General features: G+C 44.1%; 1 pseudogene; it reads right to left on the bottom strand.

The window, feature by feature from the left end:
* Positions 1 to 11,258, bottom strand: part of LOC127214937 (active regulator of SIRT1-like) — a 31,996-nt pseudogene extending 20,738 nt beyond the window's left edge.
* Positions 11,259 to 15,142: the final 3,884 nt, after the last annotated feature.

Raw genomic sequence — 15,142 nt, 5'->3', positions numbered from 1 at the left:
GGACCTTAAGGCGTGGAGAACTGAACCAAGGTAACTCAACATAAAAGAGCATGCTTCAGTTAAAATTCTCCAAGAACCTATGTGGCATGACCATCTGGAGTTTGCACTGGCATGTTATGGACAAATTCTTGTCTTAAATGCCACCACATGTCCAGTTTTATGAGGCAAATTATTTCTAGTACTGGAGAACTGCCAAGGATGACCTTAAGTACTTGACATAGCTAGTTTTTTCTACACCTCTTAGCACCCCACAGAACAGCCACCAATCTCTCTCTCATCTCTCCACACAGCAGCTCCACCGCCTCTCCTCTCACAGAGTCTCCTTCCCACCTCATGCAGTTCCTCTCTCCCCAGATCCACCTCACCACTGCACACCCAGCTCAAGCCTCCTCAGCCTGCAATGACCTTGTCCATAAAGCAACTTCCCTATTCCTTCCATAACCCTGATCAAACCCTCCCTTCTGTATGCAGACTCCCTTATGTGCCCAGGTTTACAGTGATCTCTCTCACACCTGGTGTCATGAAATGCTGTGCTTCTGTGCTCCATTATAGCATTTAGCCTTGTCCGCTTAGTACAAACAGAACAATTACTGAGGACCCACATTAGGGTAGAGGCACTTTATGCACACACATACACACACACACACACACACACACACACACACACACACACACACACACAAAGACTCCAAAAGAAAGAAACATGTGTTTCAGACCTTCAAAGGAAGAATATTCTGGGTTCACTGATGGAAGGATTTTCTATAAATGCCATGGGGCAGAGTGGGAGGTTACCATGCTGTAGGACAGCTGGAGTTTCTTTCAGACAGTTTAACATGCCATGCGTCTGCCCTCACTTGCAGATAACACAATAGTAGAGTGACGATTCCAGGGGAGGGTTAGAGAGCAGTCTATAATCACTGGTGTCTTAGTCAATGTTCTGTTGCTGTGAAGAGACACCATGATCATGACAACTCTTACAAAGGAAAACATTTAATTGGGGTGGTTTAAAGTTTCAGAGGTTCAGTCCATTATCATGGTGGGGCATGCCAGCATGCAGGCAGATATGGTGTTAAGAGTTAATACATCTTGATCCACAGGCAACAGACATCAAACTGAACTAGGTGTAGCTTGAGCATAGAAAACCTCAAAGCCGGCCCCAACAATGACACACTTCCTCCAACAAGGCCACACCTTCTAAAAGTGCCAGTCCCTATGAGCTTGGGGGGGGGGAATTACATTCAAACTACCACTTCTGTTTTTTATTTATGTTGTTTTAATTACCAATAAAGACTCAGTACTCAGATATTGTAAGGGTAAAAATCTGTCACATCAGAGAAGCCGGAACCAGTTGACCTTCTTTTTAGCTGGAGACCCAGCAATATGGCAACTCTCCACCCATTCAAAACCAGAAAGGGCCACCCCTTCCCATGTGTCTCTATCCACATCCCTGCTCCTCTGCATTCCCTATGGCTAATTTCTGTCAACTAGTTGTTGCCATGACACCACATCTACCCCTGTCCCTGCCTCCTGGCCCCAATCCAAGGTAAATTTTATCAATACAGTCTCGGAGTTTCACAATGCTATCAAACATCCCACCACATACCACACTAGGGAAAATAGATGGGAATGTCCATGGTTTCCCCAGGGGCATCAGGACTGACAGATACAAGAACAAGATAGCTGTCTACACAAACACTGTGCTGGCAAAAAAAAAAAAAAAAAAAAAAAAAAAAAAAAAAAAAGGCAAATGCACAGACTGAAATGGCAGGACCACAACCTGTTCCTTCCTAGTTTGGGCCACTGTGAAGGAACAGGACTTTTCTGTGTTCTGGCAAAGCTCCAGAGGGAACTCCGAGAACCCAACAGATAATGCTGAGGAAGGAAACCAAAGGGCTGGCATGGCTCATATAACCACAAAACCCTGGCTGAATCCATGTCAAATCCCTCCCAGGTGGGCTTGCCTTTTGCAATGGATTGGAAGTTCCAGCATGGGTGCCTTCTCTTCACTCCCCACATTTCCCTACCTTACTCACCCCAAGTTTTCCTAGTCTAAGCTACTCAAAGCAGCCTCTGGGGTCACAGAGCACAGGCTACCAGAAAGGATGCCATTTCCCTGGCCATTTGCAATCCGCCCCTGTAAAAGGCAAGTGTGGAGGTCATCTTTCCATAAATTCCCAATACTGCTGGAAAAGCAGACAAAGGCAGCTGGGGAGCCAGGCGGCTGCTTTGTTTTTGCAACTCTTTCCATTGCAGTGCCCTTTATATATGCAGCCCAAGTGGAATGCATCATAAAAGGTGACATTTTATCACAGCAGTTTGTAAATTTTACAGAAGCAAGCTCCCTGTAAATCACCCAGCTTATTCCCAAGCTGACTTTATTACAGCAAATCCAGTCATGGATAAACTGTGTGCCAGTTTACTCGAAATTTATCTTTTTTATTCACGCCGAACAGAGTCCTTTTAATATTCTTCTCTCTTATAATGATAAGGCATAATGATAACCTTATTTTCTATTCAGACAGCTTTAAGGACCCTCGTTACTCTAGAACTACAGTTCCTATTTGGGGCCTCTTTGCTCCCAAAGTCATTTAGAATTTGTTTCTTGTGTCAAAAATGTGGGCACCTCCCTGCACCGAGTCATTTAACTCCTTAGAGCTTCGAGTTCTTTTTACTCATTTTCCTGCAGCCCTCTGCTTCCTGAATCCCAGGCTTTTCCTTCCCAGAGGAGCAGCTGCAGGGAGTCCTCCTTAAGGCACCTTCCTGACCTCCAGCATCTCATCTGCCTAAGAGGACTCTTAAGGGTGGTGCAGCCCACACTTCTGCCCATCCACCCAACCTCCGTATTACCAAAGGCCGGGACTTCGATTAGTCCATGCTGAGATGTGCTGCACTTGAAAAATGTACTCCAGACTACATGGACTCAGGGTATGATGGTTCAATGTGGAAAGCACTTACCATTCACACAGGAGGACCTGTGTTCATGTCCTGATTTCCCACATAAAACCCAAGGGCATCAGCCTGTGTCAATGACTCCAGTGAGTTCCAAGTTCAATGAGAGATCCTGTCTCAAATAATAATAATTATAATAATAGCTAGTTACAACAACAACAACAACAACAACAATAATAATATGGAGAACAACACCCCAGCACCAGGGACAGAGATGGGAAAACACAAGGAGCTTGCTGGCCAGCCACTCTAGCTCTAAGTTCAGAGAGACTCAATCTCAACAAGGTGAAGCATGATAGAGGAAGATGTCAGATATTGGCCTTTGGCCTCTACATGCACAGACACACAGGCAAACACATGTACACACACACACAATACATGCCATGTTTATGTAATATAGTGAGTCTCTCTCTCTCTCTCTCTCTCTCTCTCACACACACACACACACACACACACACACACACACACACACACACACACACACGATGGAATATATATTCCTGATCTCAAAAATTTGGTGAAAAGGCCTCAGTAATAATTTTCATATTATAATAATACAACATTAATCATCTGTCAAAATGGTATTATTTTGAATGTACTAGAAGAAATAAAGCATAGTGAAAAATAGTGGCAAGAGCCTCATTATACTCCTTGGAGTGTGGCTTCTAGAAAACTGAAGACAGCGTCATGACTTGCATTCCATCTGCTAGGTTGCACTACGCTGAGCACATGCTCCCATATCCTAAGCAAAGACATCTTTCCAGGGTGTCTCTGGCTTTGAATCAAGTTCATCTCCTCCTGTGGCTTCTATTTCCTTTAGAGTTGAGAGATGACTGATAAGGGGGAGGCGTCTATTAATTTTGTCAGCCCACATTCACAAGTTTCTCTATATAGACCAGTGTGGGTCTCAACTCATGGGTCACAATCCCCACAGGTGTCTCATATTAGATATTCTGAATATCAGATATTAACATCATTATCCATAATAGTAGCAAATTAAAGTTAGGAAGTAGCAATGAAATAATTTTATGGTTAGGGGGTCACCACAACACGAGGAATTATATTAAAGGGACTTGGCACTCGGAAGGTTGAGAAGCACTGGTGTAGACCCAGGAAGTACATGATGGTGGCTTGACAGTCTCTCCCTGCTCTTGGCGGGTTCAGTGTGCTCATAGAAAAGATGGTGAACAGGTGTGAAACAGTCAGACAATTCAGGAATCATGCTGGCACAGGGCCAGGACCTGACAATGTCCTCGACTATCCTAGATTATAACCCTGAAATAAGAGCTCTTCCTCTGGGTGTGTTCACACCCCATGGGTGTGTATGATTATAATGATTATATTGATACATTGATAGCGTATGATGTAGGTATGCATGGTTGCATTGTCTCAGGTCATGTTACGCCAGAGGATCTCTCCCTTCCCTTTCCCCACATAAGTTTCTTTGAATGAGAGGAGAGAGAGAAAGAGAGAGAGAGAGAGAGAGAGAGAGAGAGAGAGAGAGAGAGAGAGAGAGAGGAAACCACTGTCAAGCAACATGTACAGGAGTTATATAGCCCTTGAACGCTGACAGAATGCAGGGACAGTGTGAGCTCGGGGGAATTAAGCCAATTAAAAATTACCCCCTGAAAGTACCATTAGAGGTAGAGACAAATGCCAGCCATGTAAGACTGCAGAAGCTTTGAAAGGAAGCTGTTCTGTATTCACCTGAGGAGGGAAGAATGAGCAAAGACTCAACCCAAGTCTTCTCTCAGGACCATGACAGAGCGTGACTCTCAGGGCAGTACAAGATTTCTCTGGGTCCAGAGCAGAACCTCTGTGGGAGGAATGAAAACTCTAAGATGCCAGTGGGTTATCTAGCCCACCTCTCATTTGCTGGTTATGAAACAGGGAACTTGGGTGGGTTGAAGATGTGCCCAAGAACCCCAAGATGGGTAGTGATAACATCTATCTCCAGCTGCCAACCTGAGGCAAGAGTATTCTTTCTGAATCATGGTCAAAGAATTAGCTGTGTCACCACTGCAAACATGCCTTTCTGAATACAAAGTGTGTGTGTGGTCGTGCTCACTCAGAGAGCCCTGGCATCTGTGTCTGGGTAAAGCTGAGAAGTCATATTTTTAGGAGGCTCTTGAGTAGCTGTCATGTGACTCACCTGAGAGTCTACCACCACCACATTGCTTTCCCTCTGGGCCCTTCATGGAGTTGACAACCCTGGTTGGGAGTCTCACATGTGGAAAACAGAACATCAGATGTCCCTTCTCTGTGAGTCACTGATGGGCCTACCCATGAGAACATAGGGTAGTCCCAAGGTGACTGGGGGAAGGGTTTTGAGGTGACAGGTTGGGGTGAGCTAGGGAAGAGTGGCACTTGGTCTAGCTCCAGAAGTGTTCTTTTTCCTGGCCTTCACTGGCCACCTGTATATGCCATTTTGTTAAAAGCTAAACACCCCAATCGGGAAAGCTATAAATAAATACTGAGAAAGGCTTTAAAAGCTATTAGGTTTTGGAAATTAAAGAGGATTAAATGGCCTGGGAAACGTAGAAAACTGCAGAGTGGATGAAAAGCACTATGCAGTTTTCAGCATGATTCTCAGTGTGAGGTGTTGGCCTCCACAAGGCGTGAAGTGTGAGCCGTTCATGAGTTCATACAGTTAGATGGTCATAACCACATAGCCTTGGATGGCCTCTTTGAAACAATCCACGCACTTCAGGGTGCCCTTCTGAACCCCAGATAAAGCACAGACCACACCCAGACCCAGACACCAGTTTCCAACACAAAGAGACTGTATATTAGGCAAGGCAAAGAGACACGGTGGCTGAATCAAAACTGGACAGAGACAGAAGCAGATAGCTTTGCAGGAATAATTTAAGGAGGGAAATGGGGAGGTCTGCTAGAATTAGCTAGGATGAGATGATAAGTTCTGATGGGACATGTTAGTCAGGTAGCTAAATGGGGATTCTTGGTTGCTGGACCTTGATGTGTTGATAGCTGGACCTTGGTGATCTGCCTCAGGGATGAGTCATGCGTAAGAAAGTGGTCAAATAAGGGAATAGACCTTGGTGGCTAGCTTCAGGAATACGGGCATGCCTAAATAAGGGAATCTAAAGGTTTAACAAGAGAAAGTGAAGTGAGGGGAGCCTGCCGGCGCCATGTTTGCCATGCTTGGCCTGGGACCTCCCAGCTGAGAGTAATGTGTTATCCCCACTTCTTAGTCACTGGGTCCAAAATGCCTAGTGTGGCCTTAACATTTGCAACAAGGGGAAATGAGTACATGACACTTCGATTTATTTCAGGAAGAGGCTGGCCTACTCTGCAATCTGTTTTCTTGGTTGTAAAAGAAAAAATCCTATCTCTGAGATGAAACTTAAAGACAGTAATATGGTCAGAAGCTGTAAGTTCCTTTCCTGGATTCCTGGGGAAACCACTTTTGCAGAAGTTTTCACATATGTGCACACATCTTGTCTTCTAGGCCTTGAAACTCAAAGTGTCCAAGCACAGGTTCAGAGACACAAAACTGTAAAAATGAACTCGGTTGAGGCTTGAATGCCAAACCTAAGAACTTGGGTTTTATTCTATGGGTCTCCAAAGACCTCCAGAGTAGTCAGGGCAGAGTGGTGAAGATAGGCTTCACCTAGGAGAAAGTGGATCTCAGAGCAAAAAAAAAAAAGGTGTGCTCTCTCTCTCTCTCTCTCTCTCTCTCTCTCTCTCTCTCTCTCTCTCTCTCTCTCTCTCTCTTCTCTGCTAGTGTGGATATAGTTATCTGTTATCTGGCCCTCTCCATGTCAGGAGGGCCTGGAAAACTGAGCTGTTTTGGTTTTTGTTTTTTTTTTTTTTTTTTTTTTTTTTTTTTTTTTTTTTTTTTTTTTTTTTACAACTGAGAGATTTCTAGTTTGGTTGGTTTTTGTTTGTTTGTTTGTGTGGAGTGTGTGTGTGGGTGTGGGTGTGTGTGTGTGTGTACACATAGTTGCAGCCTAACATGGTAGCTTACTTGTTGAGTAGAAACCCAGACCCTTCACTATATCTAACTTAATAATACAATGGGCTTAAAGCAATAAGTGGAAAACACGTGTTGACCCATAATAGGCTAAATATGTGCTGTCATTCTTCAGCAAAGCCAAATGATAAAAGAATTTTTCACATTTGGACACTCTGCTACAGACAAAAATCAAACGTCCCAGCCATTGCCTTCATTTGCCCAGCAAAGTCTAGGACTGTCTCCTATTGGCACAGTACAGGTCTAAACAGTCCAAACCTACACAGGCAGGAAACCCCACAGGTTCCCTTGGAATCAGATAAGTGAGTTTTTCAAGGGTGAATTAGAAGTTTTAGCCTATACCGTAAATGCCCTTCCCCAATAATGAGATTGATGAATACCTTATATGCCATCATAGAGCCTTCATCCAGTAGCTGATGGAAGTAAAAGCAGACACCCACAGCTAAACACTGAGCTGAACTCCTGGAATCCAGTTGCAGGGAAGGAGGAGTGATGAGCAAAGGGGTCAAGACCAGGCTAGAGAAACCCACAGAAACAGCTGACCTGAACAAGGGGTAGCTCATGCAGCCCAGTCTAATAGCTGGGAAACCAGCATAGGACTGACCCAAAACCCCTGAACATGGGTGTTAGTTAGGAGGACTGGGCAGTCTATGGGGCCTCTGGTAGTGGATCAGTATTTCTCCCTAGTATATGAATGGACTTTGGGAGCCCATTCCACATAGAGGGATACTCTCTCAGCCTAGACACATGGGGGAGGGCCTGAGCCTGAGCCCTGCTCCAAATCATATCACAGACTTTGAAGAAACCATGTAAAGCCTCATTCTCCCTGGGGAGCAGAAAGGGAGTAGGGGGGAGGTTGGGGGAGGGTCAGGGAACTGGGATTGACACGTAAAACAAGCTTGTTTCAAATTTAAATAAAAATATTATCATAAAGAAATTGTAAAAAAGAAGTTTTAGCTTAACATGAAACAGTGGGGAGTGAGAACTAAGTCAGCTAGAGCTTTGAAGATGTAGTCCATTAAGAAATAAAGCCTGAACTTGAGTAATCACTTTGAACATGCTACACAGTCCCTGTAATTGATATTAAAGTCTATCATTCAACAATGAAGCCATTCTAAGACAGTTTGGGGTGGGACATGAACTGCAGTGAGCCCAGGCAAGAGATTAAAAACCAGTGCTGAAAGAACGAAAACCAAAGTGAATCAGAAACCAGACTAACATTTTTTCACATTTCTTTGTAAGGAGAGATAAGGTAATGAGAAATGCAGTGCTGTAGCTCGGCCTATAAGTTACATTTGAGTAAGCTCCTCAGTGAATTATCCATCCATTCCGTGGAGTGAGTTCAGTCATCCAAAATGAATCTCTTTATTATCTTCATTAAATTCTGAAAGGAAAGTACTCTTTGCATGAATCCCAAGACTCCTGAAACAGACAGACATTCCCAGCCATCTCCCTTAGGAACCAGCAAGGAGCAACCATCACAGGCTGAGACAGAAGGCATAGCATCCCGGGAAGACCAGAGCTCTAGACCTCCCAGTCAGCCTGCTACACACAAAGCCAACAAACTTCACTTGAGAGGGTAGAAAGCAGTTTGTGTCTAACATCTCTCCTGCACACCTTCTTCTCTCTCTTCAAACCCCCAGACTAGACATAACACAAAAGTTCACCTGTGATACCTTTTTTCTTTTTATTTTATATAATTTATTATTTTACATGTCGACCCCAGTTCCCTCTCCCTCCCTCACTCACTCACTCACTTTTACCCTCTCTACCCTCTCACATGCACCCTAACCACCCTCCCTCCCATCCCCCCACCCCAATTCCATATGTAGGGCAATGCCATCCAGTTGGGGTCATGTAGATCTGACAGGTCATGTGAAGTAGGGACTAGGGCTTCTCTCCTGTCTCTAGATTAAGGCAGTTATCCCTCCATGGGGGATGTGTTTGCAAGGTCCTTTTGTGCACCAGGGATACATCCTGGCTCCACTGTCTGAGGTCCCTTAGACTGTTCAGTCCTTCTGGCTGAGACCCATATTCAGGGTCAGTCCCTGAGTCAGTCCCATGCTGGCTTCCCAGCTATCAGTCTGGTGGCTCGTTAGCTCCTCCTTGTTCAGGTCAGCTGTTTCTATGTGTTTCAGCATCTGGATAGTGAGATCAACAACTAACTTATCCATGGAGCCATCATCCAATACCTGTTGGAAACAGAAGCAAACACCCATACATAAACACTGAGTCGAACTAGAACCCAGATGCAGATGGAGATGACAAGACCTGTGATACCTTTTCATCTCAGGTTCTCACCATTCCTTCCTGGAAGCTTTGTCTGCATCCATCAAATGCATTGCTTGTTCCTCCCAACCTTGGGGACAATGAGCTACTGAGCAGCTTCTCTGGAGAAGAAATGTCAATGTGGGGATGAATATGCTATCCTCCTAGAGAGATAGCAATGAGGGTTTATGGAGTCCCCAATTCCACAGCCCCCCACCAAGGATAGCACTAGCCACATGTAACAATGATTAGAAATGAACATTGACTGGAAAATCCCCCCAAAATCTGCAATCTAAAATGTGTGGTGCTGGCTAATGCCTTTAATCCCAACTCTAGGGAGACAGAGGCAGGCAGAGCTCTTTGAGTTCAAGGCCAGCCTGGTCTACACAATGAGTTCCAGGACAGCTGGAGCTGCACAGAGAAACTCTGTATTGAGAAACCCAAAATAGACAAATAATGACTCTGTTGCTAGCTTACTTTTACCTTTAGACAAGCCACTGGACCCTCTGGGCCTGAGTTCCACCTGCAACATTCTTGCATCAAAAATCCATGGCAGGACACCTTTAATCTCAACATTCAAGAGGCAGAGGCAGGTGGATCTCTGTGAGGTCAGACTTGTCCACATAGTTCCAGGACAGCCAAGGCTATGAATAGAGACCCTCTCTTACAAAGAAAGAAAGAAAGTAAGAGGGGGGGAGAGGAAAGGAAGGGGGAGAGAAGGGGGAAGGGAAAGGAGAAAAAACTAAAAGGAAAAACATATTGTGACAGCTTTCAAAATTGAAGTCATAATACAAGAATAAATAGTAATCTACATAATGAAAATGGCAGGGCACCAAAATAACAGAAAATTACATCTATACAACTATACTGCTGTATGTACTACTACTATTATTATTATTATTATTATTATTTTTACTTTGTCATACCCTTTGCCCGTGTGACCCTTACAACTAAATAAACTAAATACTTTTTAGTACACACCCCAGCAGAGAAGCCAGGAAATCCCACTGCTGGTTAATGACAAAACTGGCATCAATTTTACAGTGGGCTGCTTCTCTTGCAAGCTGCTCTTCAGTTTTAAGAAAGGGATGGGACGCATATGAAGCCGATTGTGTTGCCTCAATGAGTCTTGAAGCTAAGTCATTCTTCACAGCTGTCTACTCCCCAGTACTGCAGACACATGCAGCCTTTGCCCTGTTCACAGAACAACAGGCTAGGCTCTACGGGAGGAAAAAGCCAAGGGTGCTCTTTGCGTTTCCTCCATGTAAAATATGGGGACCTCACAGACATGGGGTAGTCCCAATCATCTGGGAAGCCTTATAATGAACATGTCAAACGAGAAAACTTATTTGGATCCAAAATACCTTTGAAAATTAGTCTAATTCCAAAGACTGATGGTGTGACTTCAACATTATTCATGAAATGCGACAACTGGACTTGCCTTTCCAAACTCTGCATCACCATTTTCAAGCCTGCCACCTTCTATTTTACATTCTCTGAAATGAAACCAAGACTCTGTTCATTTTTCAAGCCCCCTAATTGATTTCTTGAGTCATATACTATTTTTTCAAACAAACAAACAAAAAATATAAAAGATATTTATTTTAATTCTTTGACCCAAAGAAGTTTGATCTGAGAAAAAAAGGTAGCTGTAACTCACTAACAAGAAAGGTAGTATGATTGGCCTGCCTGGTAACATTAGGACTGGGTGGGGGATGGACATCCAGAAACCTGCCAGGGACCACCTGCCCTGGGTGAGTAGAGGAAACCACAGGTGCCATTATGGTGAGCAATCTTCTGGTGGGTTATGGGAGAGAGTGGCAGAATAGTTCATGTCCTGTAGAGACAGGCAGATTTGAAGAGCTGAAGGTAGTGGGAAATGACTGTTGTGGGTAGCCTGCATGTCACCTGGGGCCACGATGGCATCTGAGCCTGGGCTACTGCCAAAGGTGATATCTGGGTTCATGTTCCTGCTGCAGCTGTGATCAGTGCTGATTTCCATGGCTCCTGTTACCACCAAAGACCATGAGCTGACACCTGAGGCCATGCTGATGCCCAAGGGCCATGCTACCACCAAGGCCATCCAGATCTGAGCAACCTACACTGCCACCTGGGGCTATGGTGACATGCAGACCTGAGCTGCAGCTGAGGACCATGTCTGGGTCTGTTGTCCTTTTATAGCTGGGATCTGTGTTGATTTCCGTTGCCAGCGTTACCACAGGGACTCATATGAACCATAAGTTCAATCATGTGTTGAAGTAAGAGGGTGATGCTGAACTGGTCTGACCCCTCACAGGAGAGCTGGCCCATGCAATTGGGAGAGCTAGCCCCACCCCTCACCAGGGGTGTGGGAGAGCTGACTCCACCCCTCACCTGAGGGGGTGGTTCCAGCAGACTGGATTGACCAACTCAGCTACCACCCAGGCACACATCCAAGGCTTTGAGTTGACACTCCTCAACATCAGTTCCATCTGTGACCTGCTGGAGAGTGTGAAGGGACTGGTCCTATGGAACCATAGCTGGAGGGTCTCCATGACTCCAGGTAACTGCAGGATATCATAGAAGAGATTTGGTGAGGATCCAGTATTAATGGTGTACCAGAAGTCAGAGCCTTAAACCTGACCAGCAACACACTGCACAGTGAACATTTGAAAGTAAAGCTGTCTGGACAAAAGGGTATACTGCATGATACACAGCAGTTCCCAATGCCCTAAGGTGAATGAAGAGGCCATGAGGAAGAGGGAAAGATGGAGGAGTGAAGTGTGTTTTTTGTTTGCTTTGTTTGTTTGGGGGTTTTGGTTTTTCTTTTCTTTTGTTTGTTTTTAATTGATATGCTTGTTTGAATTTTTTATTTCTTATTTTTATTTTGTTTTTCTTATTTCTTTTTAAGTTTTCCTTTCTAGGGTTATACTAAAAGGGTGAAGGGCTGATACGAAGGGACTGGGAAATGGATAGGGTTGGGGTGCATGATGTGAAATTCCCAAAGAATCAATTAAGAAAAGTGTTTTAAAAAAAGATAAAACAAAAGACCTCAAAAAAAAGTGTTGTTAATAATTTACAGAAATAAAAACACCCATTCCACTGTAGGTAAAGGTGAGTCTCTTGGAAACAATCCATGTATAGATTTGGGACAATTTTTTAATAAACTAAAATGAATATTCTAAAAAGGCACTGTGGTTTCCAAGCTTCTAATTGCAAGATGTAGTTACTTAATTACACATTGTTAGTACCTGATTATCCAGACTTGGACTCATTTTGTAATTGTGCTTAATTATACTAATTAACTCAATAATCAACCCAGAAAATTACAAAGATTTCACATGAAGAAAATTCTTAGTAAACCGGATGATACTTATAAGAAGCAATCTTTTGAAGCAGAGACACATGTCACATCCCACTTATAACTTCCTACCAAAACTGTGTCTCCTTGGATCTATCCCAGGGCACACTCTGTCTGAGGACAAGAGAAAGAGTGGCCAGAGGCACTGTTGGGAAACTGTGGGGTTCGCTCCAACTCTCCCCTAGGAGGTCTCCTAGACAAGCATTTGAGTTGTGTAGCTAGCCCACCTTGTGAATGAAGCACCAGTTTCCTAAATTTTTTACCCTTTTTCTTTACTAAGTTTCTGTACAGGAAGCCAACGGTGGCTCCAAGATCACAACTGGCAATTTTTGATGTGGACGTATCAAATTCAACACATCAGGCTTTCTAATACTAACTTATAGTTGAGTTTGACAACCCAGAATTCTAAATAGCAGTATTCTAACTCAATAGGGATTTGATTTCCCTGATTTAACATAAATCCAGAGCAGTCAGATGTAAACAGTGGTTTATATGAGGCTGAGGCACAATGCCCTATAAGTCAGAGAGTATGGATCTTGTCTTTATTCTCTCAGGACAGTCACAAGACTTCCACCCATGGTGCCTAAATTTTAAGGAAGAGAGACGATTAACGGGAATGTAAAGTATTGATATTAAAGAAGTAAGAGTTTCCCCAAGGTCATCAGATTGTCCCAAGAGACAAATTTTTATTATAGGGCCCTACTACTGTGAGCATAAATTCAGGTTTGGTTAGTCAGATGGAAGAGACACAGGTTGCCACAGCAATTGGCAGTGTCTACCACATTCAGTCTGACCTAAGAGGTATTAAATATAAAGGAAGAAAATCAAGACATAAAGCCATCACCATGTATAACCTAAATTCTAGTGTCAGGAACCAGGAACATAGATGCTCTGTTTCCCATCTAAAGTATAATAGGTTTGGACATGAGCAGTGATGTCTAAATATTTTGTTTCATTTTGTTTTTAACAAGAGAACTCATCTCTCCAATGGGATTCTGTGTAAAACATCATCTGGGAAACAGATCACATCCAAATTGCCTTTGTGGTGCTGAACCCGGATGGAAGAGCAGGATAGGAAATACTGTGCCAGGCACTGCCATGTCATACCCAAACTGCTCCTCAAGGAGGGGCTTGTCATGCCTGCCAGGGCTCAGGGCAGAAAAGAGCCTTAGCCAGTCTTGGGGGAACTGTTTCAGCTACAGCAAATGTTCCAGCCAAGGCGCCACTCCCTTTCCTGTGTGGTCCACATTCATTGACTAATGGATGCAGCACACAATGGTCTGGCTAACCTGGACCAACCTGGCCCTCCCACAGGGTAACTGTGAAGGGCCATGCTACCCCCAGGCTCCTATGTAATAGACAGACAATACTGTGAGCAGCAGCATCCTTCAGTCTTCTCTATACCTGTCCCCTGAATAGCTCTTGCAGAGGCCAAACCCTGTCATCTGTGGAACCTACTCCAAAAACCGTGCAAGTGATTCCTTCCATTGTTGAAGTCTAACCAGAGAAACTGAAGCATCAAGGCAATGCAGGGAGGCTAGACTCTGAGAGGGACAGTTGCAAAGGGCTTGAGAGAGTCTCCCGAAAAGTGAACTGAATCAAATACGTGGCAAGGTGTCCCTGGGAGAAGGAAGTCTGTAGGATGATGACTATAGCACCAGCAATTCCTGACATTTGCAGAGAAGTGTACATACGAAGTCCTTCCCGTATATTCCTCTATTCCACAAACTCTGAAGAAGTTATATAGTAGTGGTTTATCATTTGTTTTGTGCTTGGCCAGCCAGTATCTCAAACCTTTCTGTTGAGGGGAGCACCTTTCATTGAGGAGCCTTTAAACACAAAAAGGACAGACCTTGCTCTTGACTTCACCATGAAGAACAAACAAATATTCACACCTGCAGTTTCAAACCTGCAGGGAGAGCCCAGAGACAAGTGCAGTTAACCTCTACCAGGTGAAAGCATAGGCTCTTAACTCTTGTTTTACAAGTAAGGAAAACAGGCCCAGAAACATCCACCTTTTCCCGAGATCACACAGCAAGTAGTAGCTGGGCTGAGACATCACCCTTGCCACTGTAATTACTAAATGCCTTCTGAGTCATTTCTGAAGCCCTCACAGCAGTGCCTCCTCTGGTTTTTCTTCTGAAATGAATACAGCCTTGGATTGTGACTTCTCCTATCAGATTTGAACAACTGGTATCTGACTTTATTAAGAATGGATATTGTCAGAATGTGTGTAATCTAATTTCTTTGCTAATTAGCCATGTGTTTCCTCTCAGATACTTGTCAAGCCTCTAGGGAGGCCTTTGCAGGAAGATGAAATCTCTGAGAGGCCTCTGCTGAAATGATACGACACCCTGCATGTCCATAGCCTCACCTCCTTTGCAAGCGCCATGAGAATGATAATGGAAAGCTCTGCACTCTGCCAGAGAAAGAGCCACATAGGCTGGGACTCTTGGCTTTTAATTGCCTGCTACACATTGGGCAATGACATTAGCCCTTTCAAGAAATGGGTTCACTTGTCTTCACCATCAGTGAAAACTGCTGGCTAGGGTACAGCTGAGGACTGAGGGGAACAAACTCCCTGCGGGTCC

Source organism: Phodopus roborovskii, unplaced genomic scaffold, assembly GCF_943737965.1.
Source record: "Phodopus roborovskii unplaced genomic scaffold, PHOROB, whole genome shotgun sequence".
In the NCBI taxonomy this organism is placed as follows: Eukaryota; Metazoa; Chordata; class Mammalia; order Rodentia; family Cricetidae; genus Phodopus; species Phodopus roborovskii.
Note: the sequence above shows the minus strand (reverse complement) of the source record. Positions and strands in the feature narration are given on the sequence as shown.